This window comes from Haematobia irritans, chromosome 3 (genome assembly GCF_050003625.1).
Source record: "Haematobia irritans isolate KBUSLIRL chromosome 3, ASM5000362v1, whole genome shotgun sequence".
NCBI classification, from domain to species: Eukaryota; Metazoa; Arthropoda; class Insecta; order Diptera; family Muscidae; genus Haematobia; species Haematobia irritans.
In genome coordinates, this window is record NC_134399.1 from 51,198,216 (window position 1) to 51,225,084 (window position 26,869).

The 26,869-nt window shown below is 31.7% G+C and overlaps 1 protein-coding gene across 9 annotated transcripts in view; it reads right to left on the reverse strand.

Moving 5' to 3' along the window:
• Nucleotides 1-26,869, reverse strand: part of spri (Src homology 2 domain-containing protein sprint) — a 996,502-nt gene that overhangs the window by 361,275 nt on the left and 608,358 nt on the right. For 2 of the 9 annotated variants that reach the window (XM_075299539.1, XM_075299538.1), the window contains exon 1: nucleotides 17,995-18,545. The exons of the other annotated variants lie outside the window; for them this stretch is intronic. The gene's annotated coding sequence lies outside the window, so the exon portion shown is untranslated. Of the gene's footprint in view, nucleotides 1-17,994; nucleotides 18,546-26,869 lie in introns of those variants that run through there. 9 annotated transcript variants of the gene reach the window in all.

Genomic DNA, 26,869 nt, shown 5'->3' on the forward strand with positions numbered 1-26,869 from the left:
TTATGATAACATTGTCTTAACGTTAACAAAGCGTTAACAGAGCTCTACTAAGTGCTTAACAGAGAAAAAATAAAGTTAACTTTAAAAAGAACAAATAGTTAAAATAAAAAAACGATCATTGTGCAAAATCGATAGAGGGGGTAGTATACACCCATCGTGTAGGGCACGATGAGTAGAATCTAAATCGGAAATAATTTCATAAAGTTCATTGCCAGAATTCGAGATATTTTCACTTTAAGTTGCGATTGAGTTAAAGTTAAAAACAAATGTGACCACTGTGCAAAAACTATAGAGGGGGCAGTATACACCCATATACCAAATTGTAGGGCACGATGAGTAGAATCTAAATCCGAAATAATTTCATAAAGTTCATTGCCAGAATTCGCCAGCCAGCGTTTGTAATACTGTTTAGTTAAAAATTTCTAAAAATAATTCAAATCAAAAGTTTTCTTCCTGGTGGGTTCACTTTTTTTTAGTGTAGGGGTGTTTCTTCTATTTACTACTCATTTGTGTAGTAAATAGTGGCCACTAGAATTTCGCACTAATCAGGTCAACAATGTGAAGGTGGAATTCTCATTTCATGCACGCCAATATACCAGGGATGGAAAATGCAGTACTATAGTACTTTTTTCAATACTTTTTCACCCCGGTCAGTACCGTAGTACCCCCGCGAAGGATTTAGTACCTTTTGTGTAGACACTTTTGAGTCGATATCAGATTTATGGTACAATGGCTTTGACAAAATATTTTAATATTTTGAGAAAGTCTTTATCAACCTTATTTGCTAATAGTCTTTTACAAATATGGCAAAACAGACAACTTCATGTGGGAAGAAAATCTCGATTTTGTAAAAGACATAGTCAAAAACAAAAAAAGAAAAAAGAATGCAATTCAATAGTATCGATTTTTTATTTCGGTAGAAAATGTTGTCAAAATTTTATTTCTATATAGAATTTTTGCAAAATTTTATTTTTATAGAAAATTTTGTCAAAATTTTATTTCAATTGAAAATTTTGTAAAAATTTTGTTTCAATAGGAAATTTTTGCAAAATTTTATTTCTATAGAAATTTTTGCAAGATTTTATTTATATAGAAAATTTTGTCAAAATTTTATTTTCTTTAAAATTCAGTCTCTTGACAATAATCTTCCAGTGAAATTTTTGTTGAAATTTAGTAAAAAGTACCTTTCCGCTCAAAAAATACCTTTTTTGTACTTTCTTAAAAATTGTATTTTCCATCCCTGCAATATACTGTACATTTTCTTCGATTTCATATCCACCTACCATTATGAGGTGGTTTATTCGTACTCATGAGCAATTTGGTGAACTCTCGCTAGCTGGTTAGGCTCTCCATGCTTACCATCAACCATTGTTGAATGCTTTACAAACCAGAAGCTCATTTTCTTTCCCCTTATTGTGTTTCTGCTCTCGTAGCGAAGCTACCCACATTTTTATTGTAGAGCTCGACCGAAGCCGGAAAAACAATAAGCGGCCGAAGCCGATTATTTTCCTCAAATTTATAATTAAAGAAAATTGGTGTGTTTTAGTCCAATATTAGAATATTTTTTCAACAAATGCATAAAGGTAATTCAGTCCAGTAGTTTGATATTATAATGTAAAAAAAAAAGAATTTTTATATTTTTACGTTTTATTTGTACTGGGTGTATTGACTAAGACAAATTCAACACTTGGACAATTCAATATCAAATAAATTATTCAAAAAGCTTCGGCTTCGGTTAATCGTCCTCTTGATGCCGAAGACCGATTTGCGGCCGATTATCGTGGCCGGATGCCGAAGCCGATGCTTCGGTCGAGCTCTAGTTTATTGGTTGTGCCTACATTAAAACAGAGCGGGATCAAGAGAGTGGCGTGGAGGAAAAAGGAATGAGAAAAAGTTTTAAAAGTTAAAAGAGAGTTCTTCGGTCCATTTACAAAATCTTGTATGTGGCTTGAAAGAGGCTTGGACCATTAATACCAGAAATCAAACGGCATTTCAGAAAGCCGAAGGAAATGTATCACATTAAGCATACGTTTTTTTCTATACAGAATTCAAACAATACTGGATCGTATGAATGTGGGTAAACAGTGATTCGGTAGTCTTCGTAAGAAGACATATTCTCTGATTTTAAGGTTGTTTACTTGAGCAGTCAATAAACTTTTCATTGAAGGCGTTTTTTCATCACAGTTAGGAGACTCGGAATTGAGTATCATTGTTAATTTAATTAAATATATTTTTAATTGTAACCACTAGAGCAGCGATGCATGACTTCGGTGGTATCCAGCTACCCAGCAAAAAAGAGCTTCCAAAAAATTAGTTTGGATCACCAATTTGTGCAAACTTGGATCATCTCCAACGAATTTTATACGGGATTGTCATAGGACGGAAGTACTCCATTTTTGGATCCATTGCTTTAGAAGTTGTGCCTTGGAAGTTCATTTGGATGAAGAAATTTGAAAAACGGAAATTTATTCCAATGTAAATAGTGACAGATTAAGAATAATACAAAAAATTGAAAAACTGTAAAATTTTCTGGCAATAGTTCAAAAATGAAATATTTATATTTGTATATAGTCCCAGAGCTTGGGTTAAATAGGAGATTTGAGAATAACATCCAAAATAGATTTAGTCAATTTCCTCTTTGAAAAATACTTAATAGTGACTTTATTATCGACCAACACAATCGGACGGATTTCATTTAATTCTACCCAAAAAATCAGGACACTCAAATTGACTGGAGTCTATGGTAACTGCTAATGTGCTGGGTTTATATTAGATCTAATTCAACAAGTAACTCGATACCACAGTGCTTTAAATTTATTTTTCTGACGAGTTATTGAATAAAACAGGAAACTACAGATACCGTTGTAACGTTCACGTGCAAAAAATATTCAAAAAGGAAAGGACAAAAAATAAGCACATTTCAAGACCTGTTTTGAGCTTCAAAAGATGTCGAATGTTGTATTTAGCTGGTTTCTTTTTCTCCATAACCTTAGAATAAATATTCCACACCGACCAATGCAAACCATTGAATGCCAGCTGGTGGAAACAGAGAGAACCCAGATGTTGATGGTGCAGACGACATTGGATATTTTACAATAGTTTTTCTCCTAGCACCATCGATATTCTCCCATAACTTGCTGACCATCATAAAATAAGAGGCTGGCTGACAAAAATGGCAAATTTGTGTAGCCAGCTTATGCAACAACTTGTGGCAAGTCACGTAGAAGACAACACATTTTCTGTATTTTATTGCGAAAATAGTAGCATGTTTTCCTCATCCAATGGAAATGACTACATGTTTTCGGCATAATGTTTCTCAAAGGCTATTTCGACAGCAAAAATAAATTGTATACATCCATTCATATATAGCCAAAATCTTTCGACAGACTTTATGATAGCTGCACAGTTGGAAGATCCGTCTGCCAGAGCAAATTCATTCGATGGTTGTACTTTTGAATTTGCAGCGCTGCACCATTGCTGAACATGACTATGCATTTTTCCATTTTGAGCCGGGAAACAAAGGGCACAATTGTTTGATTATCGTTAATGTACACGGATAGTTATAAAACAAGCAAGAAATATCCACATTACCGCTGGAAATAATGTAATTGATAGTGGGTAACTATCGCATGATGGACGGATTGATCTTTAGATGAAATTCCTATTTTTAAAGTTAAATAAAAACAAAACTATGGTGCATGCATTAGCAATTGGACTCAATATTACTAAAACACTGTACAGAAATTATTCACGATTGGAAATACAAAATCAAACCAAATTGGAAATAGATGCCGAACCTTAATTCTAAATAAATAGCGTATCTCACGTGTGTTTTCTCACATGCCTACCACTTCGAGACACTCCCAGTTTTTCCTCTCGAAACTGTAAGCAAGCAGTAGTCATATTTCATAGCATTATTTCTTTGAAAACAACATCTATTTCCATATACTCTGGGGCTATTGTGAATTATCCACTGAATGCTAAAAAGGCATTTGTATGGCAGAAAAAATACCAGCGAATAAGCTGTTCAAAGCCAATGCGTGCAGCATTCATTCACCTAATCTTTTTATTGGAATTTTGTGGAATTACCCAGTCAACCAACATTACCCAGTTCTCAATTGAAATGTGGGATTATATGAAAATCTTGCTGGCTTTGACTATGATAAATAAGAATGTGTTTGTATTGTAATGTCATTTCATGTATAATATTAATGTGCATTTGAGATACAATTTCAAATGCACATTAATATTATGCAGTTTTTACAAGGTTATCTCTGCTGTTGATATAGCCTAGCTCAAGTATGTCTAGAGGCTTTAGGCACTCGTGGAATTGATTTTAATAAAATCATACTTAAGACTTATGTGAAGAGATCTGGTAATTGAAATGATATAATCCTCAGATAAATATTTGCTAATTTTACGAAAAGATTTTGGGATAATTGATGGGATGGGAACAATGATAACGGATAATGATGTAAACGTGTTATTTGAATAACACGTTTGGCGGGTCACCGTGCGTGGTACAACGGTGTCACAATGGACTACCAAGATTACGTTGTCAGGAGTAAGAATTAACGTAAAATTTTACTGATAATTAAGTAAACAAAAAACATAAATGAAAGCCACTGCGGGTGGTTTCGAGAACTTCACTATGGCCTTTTCAATATTGAGTTTAAAGTCCGGCTATAAAAAGGAGGTCCCTTGTCATTGAGCTTAACAGGAATCGGGCAGCACTCAGTGATAAGAGAGAAGGTGGCCAATGTGGTATCACAATGGACTGAATAGACTAAGTGAGCCTGATACATTGAGCTGCCACCTAACCTAACCTAGCCCCCAGGTGGGAAGCTTTGGGCAATTATGGTACTAAATTTACTTACTTTTAGACATGAGACCTAAAGAAGAAGGGTTTATAAACAAGGATATTTAATTTTGATTGGGAAGGCATATCTGCAATGCTGTGGAGGAATTTGGAAGGCATTTTTTCTTCATGCAACTTTAGATTCACAATATCAAATGTAAATTTACCAAAACTTTTACTCTTAGGTATTATGTTATTATTTTATATTCCAGCAAAAAAGCGTCGCCAATAAGGTAATGAAAATTTTCATTTTGGATCCGGAAGTGGTGCAAAATTGACACAGAAGCGATGAATTTAACATGGGCTTGTCATAAGAAGGAAGTCCTCCATTTCAACAGCCGTTGCACTGAATTTGCATCACTTTGTTAGGTGTGATCCGAATTCAATGTTTTTGATGTAAATTAAAAAATTCTGTGATATTTTGTCAAATAAATAATTTTTATAATTGTTTATAATTTTTAATGGATTCTAATGCTTGTCGGAAACGTTTGACCTCAAATATTTTCAAAAATTCACAATTTCTTCAGATTGGATTTAGCATTTTTGTCGACAAAATTGAAATGATTCGTACCATTTTATGAATTCTTAAACCAATTAGAAATAAAAAAGTTAAAATTACCCATTAAAAGTATGAAAAAACCAAGTTATAAAAAATTTAATTAAAAGAACTTCCTGGGTAGTTAAAATAAAGAACATCATTGGGAGTGCATCTTCTGGAAGTGCTTTTAAAGTTGTGCCTTTGGAAGAACGTCCAACTTTTTTTGCTGGGATTAAATGGATAATTTTTTTTAACTTTATTAACAAATAATATGAAATTATTAGTTAAATGGATAATTGTAATGTGTAATTATAAGAATCTAATATTCTTGTTGTACATGTCATAAATAAAACAATCAATTAAAAAATCTTAAAAAGGGGAGAATCCAAATATATTGGCCTTCTGCTTTGTTATACTTTAGTTTTAGACTGCCAGTTAAAATGGCATGGGTCCAAAAAAAAAAACATGTTCGTAAATCACGCGTGATTCATCCGAAGCCGTGAATGAAATTTAAACTTGTGTATGTGCGTGAATGGGACTAAACTAAAATGTGTCATGCGTGAGTGAAAATCAAATTGTGTTGGTGATTGTGCGTGAGTAAAATTCCTTCAAAAACACGCACACGATAAAAATTCACGTTTACGATACAATATACTTTCACGATAAAATTCACGGTAAAACAATGGGGTGAATAGTCTAAGTAAGCCTGAAACTTAATCGGGCTGCCACTTTAAGCTTAAGCCAAAGATACAAAAAACACACTCATGAACAAATTCACCTTCACGATTAACCGAACCATATTTTAATTTTGTTAATGATTCCGTTGTGAGTTATGAATGTTAATTACTAGCTTCGGTGCAGTCCTGTGATGGAGTGGTAATTTGCACCATGTTACCCTAGGATAATTTATTGGAATCAAAGCTCGTCCATTAATCTTTCCAAAATACACCCATGTAAGAAACGCCTTCAAATCGAATGCAAATTTAAGTCGGTCTACGATGTAGAATCGACATTCAAACCGGTTGTGCAGTCAATTTAAGTTAAAAAAAAAACATTTTCAATATATATCTATAACTAAAAATTATGGGGTTAATTAATTTTACGAAATCTAATTCTTAGGCCCAACAAAGCTATCCAAATTTTAGAGATCTCTCGTTTTTTTCAAAAAATTAGGAATAAATATCCAACCCATATAGTGCATGAGAAAGTTTTCTCAATGAAACACACACTCAAAAAAGACGCGGCTTCTTTCAAGTAAAAAAATTTTTTAGCGACCTATCTGGCTTTAACTCTAGGACCAATAAAACTAAAATTAGGATACAGCTCTCATTTTCATTCTCTTTTCGCGGGTTATTAATAAAAGTACTCACGCACTAACAAATGCCACTTTAAAAATCCAAATTATAACGGATACTTCAAAGTCTTAGCCTATATTTGAAGCTTTTATATCTTAAATCTAAAGTTTCAATATTTCAGTTTATTTAAGGACAATTTCTTTAAATCAAAAATGTGTTTCTTTACTTTAAGGAAAATTAACGGAGGGATGCAAATTTACAAAATTTGTGTCATAAATTTAATAAAAAAAATTGAAGCAAAGATTATAAACTTTATTTTAATTAAAATTTCATTATTTTAACGAAATTTTACCTTAATATTTTGTAAATTTCGCATCCTAAAATTTAGGTTGCGTAATCTTTATTATCACGTAAATAATTTTTTTCAGTGTAGGCAACGAAACACGGTCACTATCCAAAAATAACATTTTGCACTGGAAACATGTTTGAGGTGATTATATTCCATCTCTGCATGCACGTTTAGCTCATAAAATGTAGAAAGTTTAAAAAATTAATAAAATTTAACTACAAACAAATAATTTTGTGCAAAAAAAAATAAGTTTTTGTAGTGGTAGTTATTTCCTTCGGAAAATATTTTTAGTAAGTTATACTATTATTTTGCACTTTTAAATTATAACAAATTCTAGAATTAAGGTATATACCATATTTTGTAAAAGATGAAAAAAGTGTATTATTGTTTTTACTAACTGAATAAAAGAAAAAGTAAATAAAAATAAGTTAAATTTAGCGCTAGTTTAACTACGAAAAGCTTAGATAAGTTGTCACAATTTTAAAATGTGTGAAGACAAAAATGGATACAAGTTCCGATATGATATTTTAGCCAGAAATTTTCCATTCCATATAAAGGTAGAGAAAACCTACAACAAATTATTGGATTGCATATAACTATAGGAAATATTTCGTATGTTCTTTTCTAGTATATTATTGACGTATTTTTGAACTTACATATTAGTGTTGTTTTAAAAAATTTAATGTTACAAACCTTCTCAACCCAAAATGACGCTGCGGTCCCCATTTGGGAAGTGCTGATCTAGGACATGCAACAAACTCTGCTATGCAGTTTGAACTAAGTTTTTGTATTTTTTTGTACAATTTTCTTGTCTTTAGGCGTGTTTCACTAAAAGCTTCCCGATTGAATATTGCCTTATGAATTAGATGATTAACTCCTAGCAAACTTGTAGGCAAACATTTCATAATAGCTACAAATTCTATTTCAATAGTGTGGTATGTTTGGGTTTTTTGTTCACATTAAAATCTCAAACCAATATTAGAGGATACTTCCACTCAACACTTCCCAAATAACATTGTCCATAGATATAGTTACTGTAAAATCATTAATTTAAGTTGGCGTAGAGTCAAAGACTTTTTTAGCCCATTAGTGTAGATGGCGATAGTGGTTCGATACCAGTCTGATAGCAAATGAAAATCTACTTTCCAAAAATGGTTTCCATGTTTGTAAACAAATCACGCTAACGTTTCAATAAACAACTCCAATGGAAATTAATAAAATTTGATTTTTTTTTACTTCTGATCCCCGTTAAACCAGTAACCAAGCCGAATGAGTGAGCGAACGAGCCACTAAGAAATAAGCAAAGCGTCCGGAGTTTAGGCGTTTTGATAGTTTTCTAAGTGGGTGTTGTCGTTTGGCTTTGCTTAAGCACTAAATTGACTTCGCCTCTATAGAAACACATGGGGCAATCAATTCAATCCACCAGCGATTTCAGATATTATGAAATTTAAGCTTGTTTATAATTTGAGTTAAGCAAAATGGCAGAGGATGTGGTGGACCTCATCTTCGTTAAATGGAAGCCGAAATAAGAATAACGAACTATTATTTCCGCTTGGCGAAAAATAGATTAAATTTTCCTTTTTGGCAACAATTTCTTAAATTCTATGTAGTTGGGTAACAACGAAATAATCTATGTTTTGGATTTTAATTATAAACATTTGTGATACTAGGTATCTACTTGTCTTTAGACAAATTTTATTTATTTACATAATGCACAATAAGGCGCAATTTTCAAGACATCCAGCCTTACACTTGCTCAGTTTGATACGACCAAAAAACTTTAAATTGTGCACAGCTGATATGATATATGGCATAATAACATTACACTAGGTGGCGAAACATGAGAACTAAATGATTTAAATACAAGCTCTCCATCATTTGTCACTAAGACTTCTTGAAATCTTCATTTTACTACATGCAATGAATTTACAAATTACACTAGTTTACAAAAAAAAAAATCATGCACACTTGATGACAGGCAACTTTTATTATGTATTTTGATCTGCTGAATTCGAAAAAAATTTTTATGGAACAGTTGTTGAGATATCCCGTTATTTTTAGTTTTTCGCTCTTTTTTCACTAAACAAATTATAAGGTATTAAGATGACGAATAATCGTTTATAATTGGATCTGTTATAGGTTAAGTCGTTCAAATATTTAAAAATATCGATGCGAAAAGGCCAAATTTTCAAAAAAATCGTATTTTACAATGGACCATTTCCGCCAGAAAAGTATAAACCATTGGAAAAACGTCGGGTTTCTCTTCATGGTCGTATAGATGATTCTCTAACGTAAGTAATAAGACCAACTAGAAGAAAAACGACCTTTCATATCGATGCGAAAAGGCCAAATTTTCAAAAAAATCTTATTTTACAATGGACCTTTTCCGCCAGAAAAGTATAAACCATTGGAAAAACGTCGGTTTTCTCTTCATGGTCGTATAGATGATATTCTAACGTAAGTAATAAGACCAACTAGAAGAAAAGCGACCTTTCATGACGATCTAAACGGTCATTTCTAACTCGAGATATAATTTGTTTAGTTAAAAAAAGAGCGAAAAACTAAAAATAACGGGATATCCCAAAAACTGTTCCTTAAAAAATTTTTCAACATTTTTTTTCGAATTCAGCAGATCAAAATACAAAAGTTCACTCTCATCAAGTGTACATTTTCATTGTAATGTGTGTTTTTAATCAAAGCAGTTCAAAAACTTCATTCACGATAACGAGAATTAAGCCATCCTTGTTTGAAACTGGAAAACATGTTGTCGTGAAGCCAAAGATTTGGTGTCCTTTAAATTCGTATTGCTTAGCATAGAAGACACATTTCGATTGGTAAACAATATGTTGCATATTTTACACTTTACCCCATAAATCGAAAATTTTTGTTCGATTGGAAAATTCAGTGCATCCTACCCAAAATGTACACGTTCGATTGACGATTGACGCGAGAGCAAAAGTCAATCAGATGTCGAAGACGCTTTTATTCTTCGACCTAAATAAGAGCGTTGTTGAAAATACAAAAGAAAATGCGTGACGCGTGTATTGTGGTTGTTTTTCAATTTCTTCAACAAAGCTGATTAATTTGGCAAGAAGAAGCATATCAATTGTTTAGTGCCGCGACAACAAAATTCGATATTAAATATTTTAATAGCAAAATGCAAAAAGCAAAAAGCAAATGCGTTTTTTGGCCAACACAATTGTAAATGTGCTGTTGGAGAGTAGTTCTTCTGACGACGATGAAATAACTGCTTGGACGAAATAACCAACGGCGAGTTAAAAACTTTGTTTAGGATGTAATAAATTTGTACTCTGATCATTAAAAATATATAAAATCAAAAGTTTTAACAATTTCCCTTAGTTCAAGAAAAATTTGCGTGTTAGTCGAGATTCCAATAATAGTTGTTAATAATAATCGAAATATTTCCGCCAAATTGCTTTTGTTTTGATTTTATATCAGTGTTGCTCCTTTTTTGTTCGTTTTCATACGCAAACGGTGTTGTCATTGAAAGGGGTTTCGGCAACACTGTGGTAACACCATAAAATGTTGTACCATTTGTATGCAACACTTTTTTCCCAAACGAAATCACCATAAGACAATATGTTTGACAAAGGTCAGCTTTTTTCTTCATACGCTATCACAGTCCTTTAAAAACGAGTTAATGACAACTTTATTTTCCAAATTCAGACTCGACTTCCAGTAGAAATTATATTTTGTTTCAAGTAAAAAACGTACTTTAACAAAAGTGTTGAAAAACATGTCCTATTTTTAAACGATTTTTTGCTTTGTAGTCAAGATGCAAAAAAAACAACAAATATAAAAAAAATAAAAAATTTTTTCTTGCATGTTATGATACCATTTTTACGTCAAAACACTTAATTATAAGGATAACACGACTTCCGTGAAAAGTTTATCGACTTTTGGACAAAGAAAAAATCTTTATATAAGAGAAGTGCGTCTTCTATGCTAAGCAAAATTTGCCTTCGTATTTTAGGGACATGAAATCTTTGACCTCAAGACAATGCGTATGGTGCATTCCATTCTTGCTTAAAATACTCTGGGTACAAATTATTTTTTATTTTTTTTATTTTATTTTTAAAAGATAAACGGCTTATTTATGGTCTCTAGTATTTACTTGTATCTTGAGTATAAACATTTTTTAATCTAAAAAAATCACATTTTTCGATTTGACAATAAATATATTAACTAGGTTTTAACGGATTAATTTTATACGTTTTTCTAAGAAAAATTAAATGTCAAACCATGAAAAAAGAAAAATCTCGTACCTCCCAAAAATCACTTTGGCATTTATCGTTCTCAAATGCCATCTGAAGCATTCTCATGTTCTTTGCAGGCAACGAAAGAGAAAAACGAAGATGTTTCCCAATAAAGAAGTTTATGACTAATAAAATTTAATGAAGTATAACTAAAATCATTATTCGGTATTCATTTCACCACACTTCACTGGCTTTAATGCATTGGCTGTCATGAAAGGCCTACAAAAAGAACCCCCTTTCCACCCTTACACTTGGTAGACATTTAACACCACAGAATATTATCTAAGGAAGAAGTTACTGTCTGGTAATGCCTTAAAAGTTAATATGGATATTGTTTACATGCATGGCAAATTTCTAGATGTTTTCTCTTCTTGAACCTTTATTCCCACACGAAATTGGTATATTGGGAAATTAGCAAATGTCAAAGTTATTCATAGACTCTTCAGAAGGCCAAGATAATCATTTAGCAGAGAAATTGTACTGGATATATTGAAATTATTAAAAGCTCATTACCATTACCATGTAAGCACAATATGTTAATGTTATTATGTGGTGTTGAGCGTGAATACCAATAAAAGGATACCATGCCATGAAGTTATTGAGGTGGTAGTTCCAGATTTATTTTAAAACATATTGGGTATATCGTTGAGAATATTTAAAAATACTAAAAGGCGACCTTAAGAGATTGTATTTTAATTATTTATACATTTGAAGATAATGAGACAGTGAGAGATACTATAAAAGTGTAACCAAGAAACTGATTGAGGCAAATAATTGTGAGGGAATTTTCTGGGGTACCAATGGTAACGAAGTTTGTTAGACACAGAAAAGGAGAGAACAATATGTTATTTGATGTCATACTAGTAAGTGTTTACATAGTACACGAAATTTTTGATTCAAAGATGTTGACTTTAAGAAATTTAGGTCCTTTTTAAAGATGCAACACAACTTCTAATAGGGAACCTTGGGGCAAGGCACTATAATTTGCAACCTCTTTTAATTGTTGTACCCGTTTTAATTTGGATTTCAAACAAACAGCGGGACAGACAGCCTATGGCCACTATATGATCACAAAATCATCAGAAACAAATTGTTTGCTGAGACAATCGACATAGATTTAGAAATGGTTAATACCAAGCTTTTTTTCCTACTTCCAACTAAAGTTAGGTTACTTCTCATTTAGAAATTATAGATACACAGAAAAGGGAGTTTCTCATAATGATCACATTAATTTTAAGTGCAAGTATATGGTATCATGTTCATGAACCAGTATAAAATGTTTGCGACATATATGTTATGTTTGAGACAACGAATTTTCTTAAGTATAACATATGTGGATGTAAAGAGTGTATAAAGATAGAACTTAAGATGGCAACAGATCGAGTTGACGAAATACATCAACATAACACTGAGGGAGAATAAAATTAGAGCTAATGAAGGTTAGGTTAGGTGATACCACATTAACTAAAAGTACCTATTACATGTGGGCACTCCTTGTTTTATCATCTGTTGAACCAACCAGATTGTTCTAAAAACATTAGCAGACTGCTTAAGTTAACATTTTCCAGGACCGCCAGTAATCTAAAATTGTATTCTCCTAAAATTCGCTTACACCTTACACAAAATGCAGGACATTAATTAAGAGCTAATGAAAGTTTCCCTGAAACTACTTGAGAAACATGTGCTGCCACATGTCTGACTGTTGATGTTGATATGCTTAAATATAAACATTATATACATCGCTGTTTACTTTTTCTTCTAGTGAAATCAAAACTCGAGGTAGGCAATAAGTAAGCTGTTTTCGAACATTCCAATAATTTAGTTGAAAAAAATTCCGAAAATATATATCCTTAAAGCGTCCCATACTGTTATATGTTACAAAAGCAATTTTTTGCGGGTGTCAAAAGCACGGCGGCATGGGGTTTGATAATGGTAACGATTGTCAATCAATCGTTATGATTATGTTTTACCACCCGACATTATCATCCACGTAATTTTGTTATCAATAAACCAGTAACCTAGGTAAGGTGGACAAAAAAATTAACGATAAATATCAATATCTATTGCACAATAAATTAAGGTGTCTGGTGTATGTATTTTAACTATGGCTATTTTCAACATATTACCCAGGTAATTGTTATCATTACATTCATATGTTTTGAAGTATTTGTTACTTAAGGTGTGGTCAAACTAGGCAAATATTAGACCAAAGTTTTCCAGGATAATTTTCGAAATATATGGATAACGATTTTGATAAGAAAAATCGTGACAAATAAGAGCTAAAATGTTTGCGGGTTTGACTGTGAAGAGGAATTCTTGTTTGATTTCTGTCAAATATTTGTCCAGTGTGACCGTACCGTTAGTCATTCGGCATACAGCCAGTGGATAATTTCGGTAGGTAGAGAACGAGGTTACAAGGGGTTTATTATGTCTGACATCACATTTGCTTATCTTGCAGCTAAAAAGTGTATTTTACAAACAACCAAAAATACGACACAAAAGAGTTTGATATGTTGTTATCTATGGTCAGGTCGTTGTTTGTGGCATTGTTGTTTGATATTTCTCCTACAGCTCCTCTAGCACTGCTGATAAGCGACGTTAGTAAGCAGAATTTTTCTGTGCGGTAGTCATAATAAAAAATACAAAAAAAAAAACACAAATTAGCTCAAAAATGTATGTTCTCAATTCGACATGATGTACCACTTAAGGTGGAGATAGCCTGACTGACATTTTCATAATGGGATAGTTTTGTAATATTTCCTCTTAATATGGCAAAAGCGGGCTTTGTATTTAATGAGTTTCAGATTTGGAACTTTCTCCCCGAAATTGTTTTCTTGTGATTGTACAAAAAATCTGGCCCGTTTACAAGAAAATTGCAAAAAGGATACATTTAAGAAGTAATTCACTTTTAAATTTATGTTGATCGCCTATTTTATGTTTACACCTTTAATTATTCCGTAGTTCGTCTTTTTACCTCATGTAATCTCAAAGTCCTTCAACTTGTTAATAAAAACCTAAAAAAAGCCTTTCAAATTTAGTCTCGAAAGCTGTCACCTATTTTAGAATACGTTTTAACTTGATAGTCATGTTGCATAATCGAATGAAGAATTTTAAAGATTTATATCAAATTTTTAAAGATTAATTGACTCAGTTCTATAGAATTTTCTTTAATGTAAAGATACCCATTTTTAAGTCGAATCTCCTAACTCTAAGGACAAAATGGAAAAAGTACATTCGTACTTTAAGGAAAATAAATCTTTGTACTCAAGACAATATCTGTTGCAGTGTTAACGCCGGTACTATGTTCGGGTTTCGAGTTGAAAATCACTTTATTTTCGCGATTACTTTTTCTGATATAATCAAAAACCTTAACGAAATCTAGATGAAAAAGAAAGTTCACATGAATTGAGTTAAATTAACTGTTTTAAATTAAACTATTTTAACAAAGTAACCGAAAAGCGATCATAGTACCGGCCATAAAGTTGTGTTTAATTTCATTATAGAGTGAAAGAAAACGATTTATTCTATTCTTAAAAAAAAAACGTTGGCGTTCTTGTTTTCCATTGCTTCTATGAAATTGAGATTAAATACCTTAACCCTCAAAACTTAGAAAATCACAGAGCAGAACGTCAAAGTTTTTCAAGCAGAACCAAAAGCTTGTATAGTATTCTGAGGGTTAATATTACCAAATGATGGCGATTGGGCCTTTATTCTTGACTTGAAATTCATTTTTACATTTATGAGTTTCACATATATATTAAATCCAGCTTTCGGCTCTTTGGCTAGAAGTCTTTGGTATATACTTCACTCAGACTGAATTAATTTTACTTTTACTTTGTTTATTTTTCATTTAGTTTGGATAAGTATAGAAAACTTCATAAAGGTAAAAAACGAACAAAACTGAAATAAAACCCAAAACTAGGCGTACCGAAACTGGAAATAATAACACAGAAACAAAACAATACCCCTGCAAACAGGACAATTAATAGCCATATGTTTTTATATGGTTAGCAAAACCAATTGACCCGAAGCCATCCGAAGCCATCCGAAGGCCTTTTATTTTATGGACTTTATACCAGTGCTGCCGCTACTACTTCAATCGAAGTATTTTGCTTCATTTTCACAAAATTTACTTCGTCACTCCTTCTTTCAAAAATCTGCTTCACTTTTTGTTCTGCTTCAAATTTTTAAATTTTCCCCCATATTACCTAATTGTTTTTCCTATTCCTTTAATTACGATTAACATAGCGGGCTGCCGATAGAATTTCAAGCAAAATCGTTACTTTTTTCGATAAAAATCATCAAAAAATCGGCAATATTAATATAGTTAATTTTTTTTTTGTATATGTCAAACACACAACAAAATTATTTATTTCACATACAAAACAGAAAATTAATGTACACAACTATGCATTTCAATACAATAAACTATAAAGAAATCAGTTTTGCATGCAAATAACATTAACATAAAAATAATTTTCTAGTTAAACAAAAATATTTATATAAAAATCTATTTTTTAAATTAAATTGAATAACATTTTTATTTAAAAATTAAATATTTTAAAGCTCAAGAAAAAGTCCCGCGTTTTCAAAAACAAGTGATTATGGTCTTTCCGATAAATATTAGTAAAAGTTTCTTTTGCACATTCTGAGTAAATCATTATCAATTTTGGTATTAAAACAATTTGTGTTTTTTTCATTGCAGGTTATTTTTTGGAATGAAATATTCCTTTCAATGAATTATTCTCCAGCTATCATCTTACTTTAGTTTTTTGCTCAAAATTTTCTACGTTTGCTGTGGAGTGTGGAAGAATCGTGATTATTTGCTTATTTTGACAAAAATCGCCAAAGTGCTCCATGTTTTGTTTCCGATTTTTCCCAAAATTTTTCAAATTTACTTAATATTTTCAAAAATTTCTTCAAAATGTAAAAACTTTAACTCCCTAAACTATTTGTCTAATGAACGGAGATAATATCGTTAAAATCGGAATTGTCCATTTTGTGAGTAAAAAATCGTCAAAATTCCGATAAATCGGCAAGATTGGCAGCCCTGACAATCGGGTATGTTCTGGGTTTCACATGAAAGACTTTCAGGGAATTGTTCCCGTCGGCTTTGCTCTGTAAGCTACTTTTCCCCTCACAGATGGAAAAATTTTTCATGGAATTTTTTGTAGTGGAATCTTTCTTATTTGCAAAGAAAGAAAATAAGGATTTGAAACCGATATTTTTTCTTCCATATGCCCTTTAACAACAAGATTAAATAATATATCACAAATTGGCCAAGATTTCCCTTTCATTTTTGATAAACATTCAGGAATGTTTAAAAGCACATCCAGAGACCCCTGTTGTTTTCTCGGAAATACCCATGTTATTTTCTCTGAAATTATGTATATGATTTCGGCAAGCATGTTACGTTTAGCGAGAAAACAACATTTTTCCGACAAACATGCTACGTGGTCACCATCCAAAAATTACATTTTGCTCTAGAAACATGTTTTAGGTGATCATATTCCTTCTCTACGTCCAGTTGATAATCGGAAAATTACGCTATTTTCGATCCAGTTCACAAAGTTTAAAGTTAACCCTAGTGAAGATTTCGATAATAATAAAACTAAAATCAACATTTGCGAAATTGGTAATCGACATTGTTGAATTTAGGACTCCTCTATATAGTATTATCATTAAAAATGGTATTATGGAAGGATATTGAGGGGAAATGTAGTGTAAAACTAGGGCAACACTTTTTCTCAGAAACGAAATCGCCCTAAGATAATGCAAATTGATATAAGCAAAATCCTTTGTGTAAATTTTCTTATACAAAATATTTTGTATTTATTCTGTTTGTTATTGTTGTTTTATTCATCGATCATTATTCTAGATTTGATTTCAGCCTAAAAACATGCGTTGACTAAACTAAAAGAAGTAGCTTAACCAACGGAGGAAAATATGTAGTTCATGTTTATTTTGGAAAATTTTGCCTAAAACACTTTACTATTGTACACATGGAATTGTACGATTTGTTATCGTGACTTCACCTTTGGAATGTTACTTATCTTCTCTTTACCGCTATACAAATATGGTATTTTCAAGAAAACGTTTTCGGAACGTGAATTCTAGGAGTTCTTCATTCTAAAAACACAACAACATAAACAATCTGCCATGATTTTCGCATACCAGAGATACAAATCGTAACAACATTATTTTGAGATGGCTCTTTTGCGGCGTCAAATAAAATTTAAATTAAAATTGTGCTATTTATTTGAATTTTTCATGCAATTCAAGCATCGCACACCCAACAAATGAAACAATGGGTCCCCACTACCAAGAAAAAACCAAAACGAGTTTGGTTGCAGAATAATCATACATCGCCATATTCATCCGCACGCACCACTGGCCATTCATGGGCTAGCAGTAAATGTTGTTGTTGTTTTAATTGTTTGTTTGGCAGACGCTCGTCGTTTAAAAACAAACGAAGCACATGAAACTATACACACATGTTTGCCTTAATCGCTGCAGCTCGCAGGCACACACACACGCTCATACTCGTACCGTATGTGTGCGAATCGGTTTGTATTGCAATGCAATACACAAATGTGGGGGAATAGCTAACAATTAAACAAGGCTGATTGTACTCCATTCCCCCTTTGTTGATTTTGTTGTTATAATTTTGTACTCACACTCAAATCGATGACGAAGAATTGTATAAATTTGTATTTATTTTGTATTTGGTTGTTGCGTTTTTTGTTATTATTTCTCTCTTTTTTTCTGTCGCACTAACACAAACACATGTATACATTCACAGCTGATGCTCTACACCTTTTATTCAATATACGCTTTAAAGTTTAAAAATATATCGGCAAATTATTTGTGTATATCTTTTCTTTCTATGGGGAAGTTACACTTTTTTAAGTTGACTGGAAATTTGCAATTTCCGTTTTTTGGGGTTACACAAAATTTGCTGACGTTAAGTATATATTTAACTGGATTTTTTGTGCTTTTATTTTTTTTTTTGTTTAACGACCAACCATAGCACTACAACGAAACTTTCATTGCTTTTAGTGAAGTTGTATCGAGTGTGGGTATTATTATACATTAATTTTCAATAGACACACATACATATTCTCTTTAGATATCTTATTCATATCAATTTACACAATATCTTTCAAAACAATTTCCAATAAGAAATTTTCACAATATACGATTATGCGACAATCCGACCCGAACACGTCTATATTAAAAACACGAATGAGCAACAATGACTCTCTTCGCCTACGATAGAGTTGATTGGAACCCATGCATGTGCTAATAAGAATCCACAAACGAATCTCGAAGGCCCCATTGAGAGCGTGAGAGTATCTGAGGCATTTGATAGTGGCAAGAGAGAGAACCAGAATCGCGTATAACCAGTGTTGCCAGGTAATTTTTGATTCTTCCACCCAAATCTTAAGAAAAAAACCCCTAAATTGGTCTAGACTTTTATCAAAAACCCCCAAACATTTTAAGTATGTAAATAGTACAAAAAGAGGCCCAACATTTCGTTAAAAATTCTGTAGTGGTACACTTTAAAAATTAAATTTAACACAAATATATAAACTGAAAGAAGATTTTTTTCCGAGGAACAACATTTTAGACAAAATAAGTTTTTTTAATGCTAAAAATTTTCTTTTGAAGTAAATAAAAATCATTACACCACTTACCACAAATTCGGGTTCGATTCCTGCTTCGACCGAACACCAAAAAGAGGATTATCCCACCTCAGTAATTCTGGTGACATTTCTGAGGGTTTTAAAGCTTCTCTAAGTGGTTGCACTGCAATGTGGAACGCCGTTCCGACACGGCTATAAAAAGGAGGTCCTTTGTCATTGAGCTTAACATGGAATCGGGCAGTGATACGAGAGAAGTTCACCAATGTGGTATCACAACGGACTGAATAGTCTAAGTGAGCCTGATTCATCGGGCTGCCCCTTCAACAGATGCGTTTAAAAAATAATGTCATTGCCTTCTTGCTTGTATTTAGGAACATGGGTTGACTTCCCTTTTTTTCAAAATTCATGCCAGAATTGTTCCAAATTTTGTTGAGAATTGCTCCTCCTTATAAGATCTAAGATATTTTTTTACCCCCAAAAATCCCCCCAAATGAATGTTACCCCTAAAAATCCCCCTAAACGTGTAAAAAACCCCTAAATTTGGGGGGAAACCCCCAACCTGGCAACACTGCGTATAACTGAGTTTGTACAAAATAACATTATTTTAACTTTGCATATGCCGCCGTCTGTTGGACAAACAATCACCATACATTTGTGCTTGGCGGTGGCATTTTATTTATCTCTTACCATCCATTTCTTCCATCCCTTTACCAAACAAAAGACTTTATGGAATTCTCTTGAAATGAGAGACTCGCCTGTTATTATTCATGTTGCTCATGCGGTGGTGGTTGATTTTGGTATTGTGTTTCGTAAATTGTTCTTTTTTGTTTTTTTTTTTTATTTTTGTTTTGATTCTTTTCTATGCTTTTGTATATGCTGTTCATGTGGTTCTCTTGTGTGGATTGCAAAATGAGTGAGAATTGAGATATTTTGGCATTTTGGAGATATTATTAACTTAAAAATCCGTACGTACTATACACGAAGCGTATCGCATGCGATATATTTTCTCTTTGTAAACTACCTGCTGCATGTTTCGGCTTATGAGCAGGGCTGCCAATGGCGATTTATCGGCATTTTGACGATTTTTTACTCAAAAAGTAGCAAATGCCGATTTTCCGATTTTTACCCCAAAAATGACGATATTAGCTCGGTTCAAAAATTTGGGCTAGAAGCAGTTCGTTTACACATTTAGAGACAGCAAAAGAGAGAATACATTTGACAATAGTCGGATAGAGAAATTGGAAGTTTTTGCTAGAGATTTCATACATGTAGGATCTATCCATCATTTTACAGCATTTACAAAAATTTACCAAAAATCTACCTAATTAATAGCATTTATTTTGAAGTTGTTGATCAAATTTTTGTGGTTAGTATATAAAAATATTGTGTTATTGGAAAAGTTTTATTCTACAAAAGTTTATTTCTACAAAAAAATTTGACAAAATTTTATATCTATGAAATTTTGTCTCTTGAAAATTTTGTCAAAATTTTAGTTCTATAAAAAATTTCGTCAAAATTTTACTTCTATAGAAAATTTTGTCAAAATTTTATTTCTGTAGAAAATTTTGTCAAAAATTTATTTCTATAGAAAATTTTGTAAAAATTTTATTTCCATAGAAAATTTTGTGAAAATTTTATTTTTATGGATTTTTTTAATGTTATTTCTATAGGAAATGTTGTGAAAATTTTATTTCTATAGGAAATGTTGTGAAAATTTTATTTCTATAGAAAATTTTGTAGACATTATATTTCTATAGAAAATTTTGTCATCATTTTATGTTTATAGAAAATTTTGTCAAAATTTTATTTTTATAGAAAATTTTGTCAAAATTTTATTTCTACAGAAAATTGGTGGTGGTTGATTTTGGTATTGTGTTTCGTCAATTGTTCTTTTTTGTTTTTTTTTTTTTTTTGGTATTTTTGTTTTGATTCTTTTCTATGCTTTTGTATGTGCTGGATTGCAAAATGATTGAGAATTGAGATATTTTGGCATTTTGGAGATATTATTAACTTAAAAATCCGTACGTGCTATACACAGGGCTGCCAATTTTGCCGATTTATCGGCATTTTGAAGATTTTTTACTCAAAAAATAGCAAATGCCGATTTTCCGATTTTTACCCAAAAAATGACGATATTAGCTCGGTTCAAAAATTTGGACTAGAAGCAGTTCGTTTACACATTTAGAGACAGCAAAAGAGAGAATTCATTTGACAATAGTCGGATAGAGAAATTGGAAATTTTTGCTAGAGATTTCATACATGTAGGATCTATACATCATTTTACATCTACAGTATTAGTGCTCGTACCAAAACTAATCCACAAAAATTTGAAGAAAATTTTATCAAAAATCTACCAAATTACAAAAATATCTTGAAGTTGTTGATCAAATTTTTGTGGTTAGTATATACAAAATTTTTTTTTTATTCGAAAGAAATTTTTTATATAGAATATATAGAAAATTTTGTTAAAATTTTATTTCTACAGAAAAAGTTGTCAAAATTTTATTTCTATAGAAAATTTCGGCAAAATTTTATTTCTATAGAAAATTTCGGCAAAATTTTATTTCTATAGAAAATTTTGTTTAAATTTTATTTCTACAAAAAACGTTGTTAAAATTTTATTTCTATAGAAAATTTCGTCAAAATTCTATAGAAAATTTTGCCAAAATTTTATTTCTATAGAAAATTTTGTTAAAATTTTATTTCTACAGAAAAAAGTTGTTAAAATTTTATTTCTATAGCAAAATTTTATTTCGATAGAAAATTTTGTCAAAATTTTATTTATATAGAAAATTTTGTCAACATTTTTTTTCTATAGGAAATTTTGTCAAAATTGTATTTCTATAGAAAATTTTGTCAAAATTTTAATTCTTTAAAAAATTTTGTCAACATTTTATTTCTATAGAGAATTTTGTCAAAATTTTATTTCTATTGAAAACTTTCTCAAGCCTTTATATCTGTAGAAAATTTTTGCACAATTTTTTTCTATAGAATATTCTTGCAAAAATTTATTTCTATAGAACATTTTTGGCATTTTTTTTTTTGAATTGCATTGCATTGCATAAAAATTTTCTTTTTTTATTTTTATACAAGACTGAATTCATTATGATTTTGTAGTTGAAATGCATAGTTGTGTTAATTTTCTGTTCTTTAAATGAAATAAATCTTTTTGTTTTTAACCAAAAAATTAGTTTGGTTTTAATATTATTAACATTGCAGATTTTTTGACTTGATTTTTGATTTTTAACATGGAAGTGACGATTATGACGATTTTTTTCGGACAAAAGTGATTATTTTTGAAATTTTATTGGCAGCCCTGTCTATACACGAAAAAAGTGACGATTTTGCTTGAAATTCTATTAGAAGCTCTGCTTATGAGCAAGATCTAAGTGCATGCAATTTAAATTTTCATAATAACAAACGTAGGCAGGGCTGCCGATTTATCGGCATCTTGCCGTTTGTTACAAAAAAATTACCGATTTGCCGATTTTTGCGTCGAAAACGACGATCTTATTTTGTTTGCAGCTGACTTTTTTGAAAAAGAGCCAAATGTTAAAAATCTTCAGTTTTTTTAAGAAAATCATTAAAAGTTCATAAGAACATAAGTGTACATTCTGCATAGAAAAACTTAAATATTTTACGCGTTGAATTCAATTGTAATAAAAGAATTGAAATTTTCATTTTCCGGTAAAGGTTTTCGCTATTTATCATTTAAATCTGAAATCAAAATCCATCCTTCTAGATCGGTATCAACAAAATTAAGTGCTGATATTCATGCATCACAAATTTGAACTTAGTCCATTAGTTACTTAATTTTTCATAAGGTTTAACATAGAAAAAGCAAGCTCCGCACAAGCACTGCCGTGCATGGGCATTTGTATGTAATGCATCACAGCAAAAAAAGCTTCGCCAAAAAAGTAATGAAAATTTTTTTTGGATCCGGAAGTGGTGCAAAATTGACGCAGAAGAGATGAATTTAACATGGGCTTGTCATAGGACGGAAGTCCTCCATTTCAACAGCCGTTTCACTGAATTTGCATCACTACTTTAGGTGTGATCCAATTCAATGATTTAGATGTAAATTAAAAAATTCTGTGATATTTTGTCAAATAAATAATTTTTATAATGTTTTATAATTTTTAATGGATTCTAACACTTGTCGGAAACGTTTGACCTCAAATATTTTCAAAAATTCACAATTTTTTCAGATTGGATTTAGCATTTTTTTCGACAAAATTTAAATGATTTGTACCATTTTATGAATTCTTACTCTGTCTTTAACCTATTTGAAACAAAAAAAGTTTGAATTACCCATTAAAAGTATGGAAAAACCAAGTTATGAAAAAATGAATTACAAGAACTCCCTGGGTAGTTAAAATAAAGAACCATTGGGAGTGCATCTTCTGTGTAGTGGTTTTAAAGTTGTGGCTTTGGAAGAACTTTTTTGCTGGGATTTTATTGAGGGTTCCAGAAGATTTTAATTCGATTTTCTTTATCCTTGAAAAAATTTTCTAATACATCAAATCTAACCTATCACTAAGTTTCAAGATTTTATGTTCTGAGACTTCGAAAATATTTTTGTGTCCCTTAAACCATGATTGGAGTTTGGAACTTTTAAAATATGTAGAAAGATTTCGTTGTAGTTTTTCGACGTCATCTGGTATGTATTTTAATGTGGACTTGTTAACTAAATTCATTTAATATGGAACATATTTATTTGCAGTTTTATTCATTTAATTAACCTATGCCATTATGAACTATATGGATTTATTTATGGATTTATTTGTTTTTCTTTAACATGGTTGCTACACCAATTTTTTACCAACCTCACAACCTGCTTTACATTTCCTTTGTCACTTTTTTATTTAACCCTAAACTTATTCACTTTAATTAGGAAACGACTAATGCCCTTTTCCTGTACAGTAATCCCTCGATTTACGTCGTCTCGGTTTATGTCGTCACATTTTTTGTTCCATCAAACTTCGATTTACGTCGTCAATTTTTTTGCCCACTTTATCAGAAACGCCTTCCATACGTAAAATAAGTAACAACGATGATGACATCGAAACATTTTTTTTCTGATTCTTACCGAAATTACTGAATTACCTTTATTTTTGAAGTTTTTTATTATGTACACGCACATATATACATAAATGGACTTGGGAGTAAGTATGAGCAATTGTTAATTCGGTTTTCGTCGTTTCGACTATCGTCGTCATTACTGTATATCGAACGAAAATTCATTCGAAAGAAAGGCGGTCACTCGAATTCGAATAAATTGCGTATTTATATGTTTGAAAGTTCGTTTCGTTTGTATGAGAATACATTAATTATCAAAAGTGAGTATTTTAAAATTTTTGGCCTGAGAATTCATTCAAATGTTAACAACGTTTTTACTGCTTTCTTGACACTTATTGTTATGTTCGTTCATTGCTCGACAACAAAATATGAAGTGACCTGACTTCGAAATAGAAGACAAAAATCACTTTTCTTTCGTTTGCAATAAGAAAGAAACCTTTCGTTCAATATACAGTAATAGGCCATAAAAATGAACCAAAAATAGCGAGAAAGGGCAAGAAAAATTAAAAAAGCCAAAATAAAAGAGCCAGAAAAGGGCCAACAGCTCAAAAAAGAGTCAATTTGTCTCTTTAGCGCCAGTAACGGCAACGCAGTCTGTATCACAATTTTAATTTTAGTGATCCTAGATTTGAAGCTAAAAATGTTGTTTTTTTTTTTTAACAAGCCACATCTCTGGCTCGGAATCAATACCAAAATTTTTAGGGGAAGGTCAATATTTTTGGATCTAAGTAAATTTTTTTTGGAGTGTGAGTATAAAACTATGATGACAGATGTATCCCTAGAACGGTTTAAAAGTTGGTTAGCTAACATTGCACTATGAAACTTCATGAAAATGGTGGTAACACTGTTTTGGCAATAATAATAATGCCCTGTTTCTGTATATCGAACGATAACTTTCTTTCGTATTTCAATCGAACGAAAATTAATTTTAGTTTCTCTATGTCGAAAGGCAAGTCACTTCACATTTTGTTGTCGAGTACGAAACAAACATATAGAATCAGTGCTGCCGCTACTACTTCAATCGAAGTATTTTGCTTCATTTTCACAAAATTTACTCGTTACTCCTTCTTCCAAAAATCTGCTTCACTTTTTGTTCTGCTTCAAATTTTTAAATTTTTCCTCATATTACCTAATTGTTTTTCCTATTCCTTTAATTACGATGAATATAGCGGTTTAAATCATTGAATTATTGACCGATGTGGACCAATTTTTGCATAGTTGTTAGAGACCATATACTTACACCATGTACCAAAATTCAGCCGGATCGGATGAAATTTGGTTCTCTTACAGGCTCCGCAAGCCAAATAGGGGGATCAGTTTATATGGGGGCTATATATAATTATGGAACGATGTGGACCAATTTTTGCATGGATGTTAGAGATCATATGCTGAAACCATGTACCAAATTTCAGCTGGCTCGGATGAAATTTGCTTCTCTTAGAGTCCCCGCAAGCCAAATTTGGGGGTCCGTTTATATGGGGGCTATACGTAAAAGTGGACCGATATGGCCCATTTGCGATACCATCCGACCTACATCAATAACAAGTACTTGTGCCAAGTTTCAAGTCGATAGCTTCTTTCGTTCGGAAGTTAGCGTGATTTCAACAGACGGACGGACATGCTTAGATCAACTCAGAATTTCACCACGACCCAGAATATATATACTTTATGGGGTCTTAGAGCAATATTTCGATGTGTTACAAACGGAATGACAAAGTTAATATACCCGCATCCTATGGTGGAGGGTATAATAAAATGAATTCTATTGTTTTGTTTTCAAAAATGTATGCTACTTCAATTTTATTCAATCTACTCCACTTTTTTCCAAAATCTACTTCACTCAATTTTTCACTAGCGGCAGCACTGTATAGAATATGTGTCAAGAAAAAAGTAAACATATTGTTAGAATTCTAATGAATTCTCAGACCAAAATTTTATTCTCATAAAAAACGAGTGGCTGCTTTTCTATCGACTAGGTTTTCGTTCGACATACAGAAACAGAGTATAAAAAAAAAATTATCATCAGTATAACGATGGACTTTTCCAGTATCGGCGTACAATAAACATTTTTCTTATAAACAATACCATAAGTGTCTAAATATATCGTGTGCTTTAATTTGGCTAGTACCTTAAAATGAATATATTTCTACCTTAGAATTCTCAAAAACGTTATAGTTTGGGCGTTCATGTGTAATTAAACATTATATGAAGCCTGCAACTAAATCCCGACAAAAATTCCACGACGCTAGTATCAGGTAGAACGTAAAAGCATTTCTAGCATGTAGCCAGCTAGCAATACAACAAAGTACCATAATGAAACTATTAATGTATGTTCCATGTTAGTTGTGACGCGATGACCGAACGATAAGCTAACCAAACTACAATCGGACTAAGCAATCAACAGCTTCAACAACAGCGAGATTTCCAAAGTAGTATTAATTTGATTTTACATACAGTGGCGGACAAAAAATATGCTCACATTTTCTGGACAAACACATTTATGTGTATAAGTCAATTTTATTACATCCAAGTAAAAACTTGGAGAATTTTCAGCAGCTTTGTAAGGGAAGTCAAAGTCAATCAGCGCTTACCTCTGCGAGGAATCCACTTACGATTTTATAAGGAGATGTCTCACCTGAAGGGCTTCTTCTTTCAGAAGCAGTAAATTTACATGAGAAAATCATTGCAACTTTAGTGCGATTAAGAAGGCACATAATAATTTCGAATATTGGAATCATAATAGCGCTAATGTACGTGCCAGTTAACACTAAAATACTGTCTTTAAAATTTACGAAATAACACATTTGTTTAACAGATGTCCTCTTTT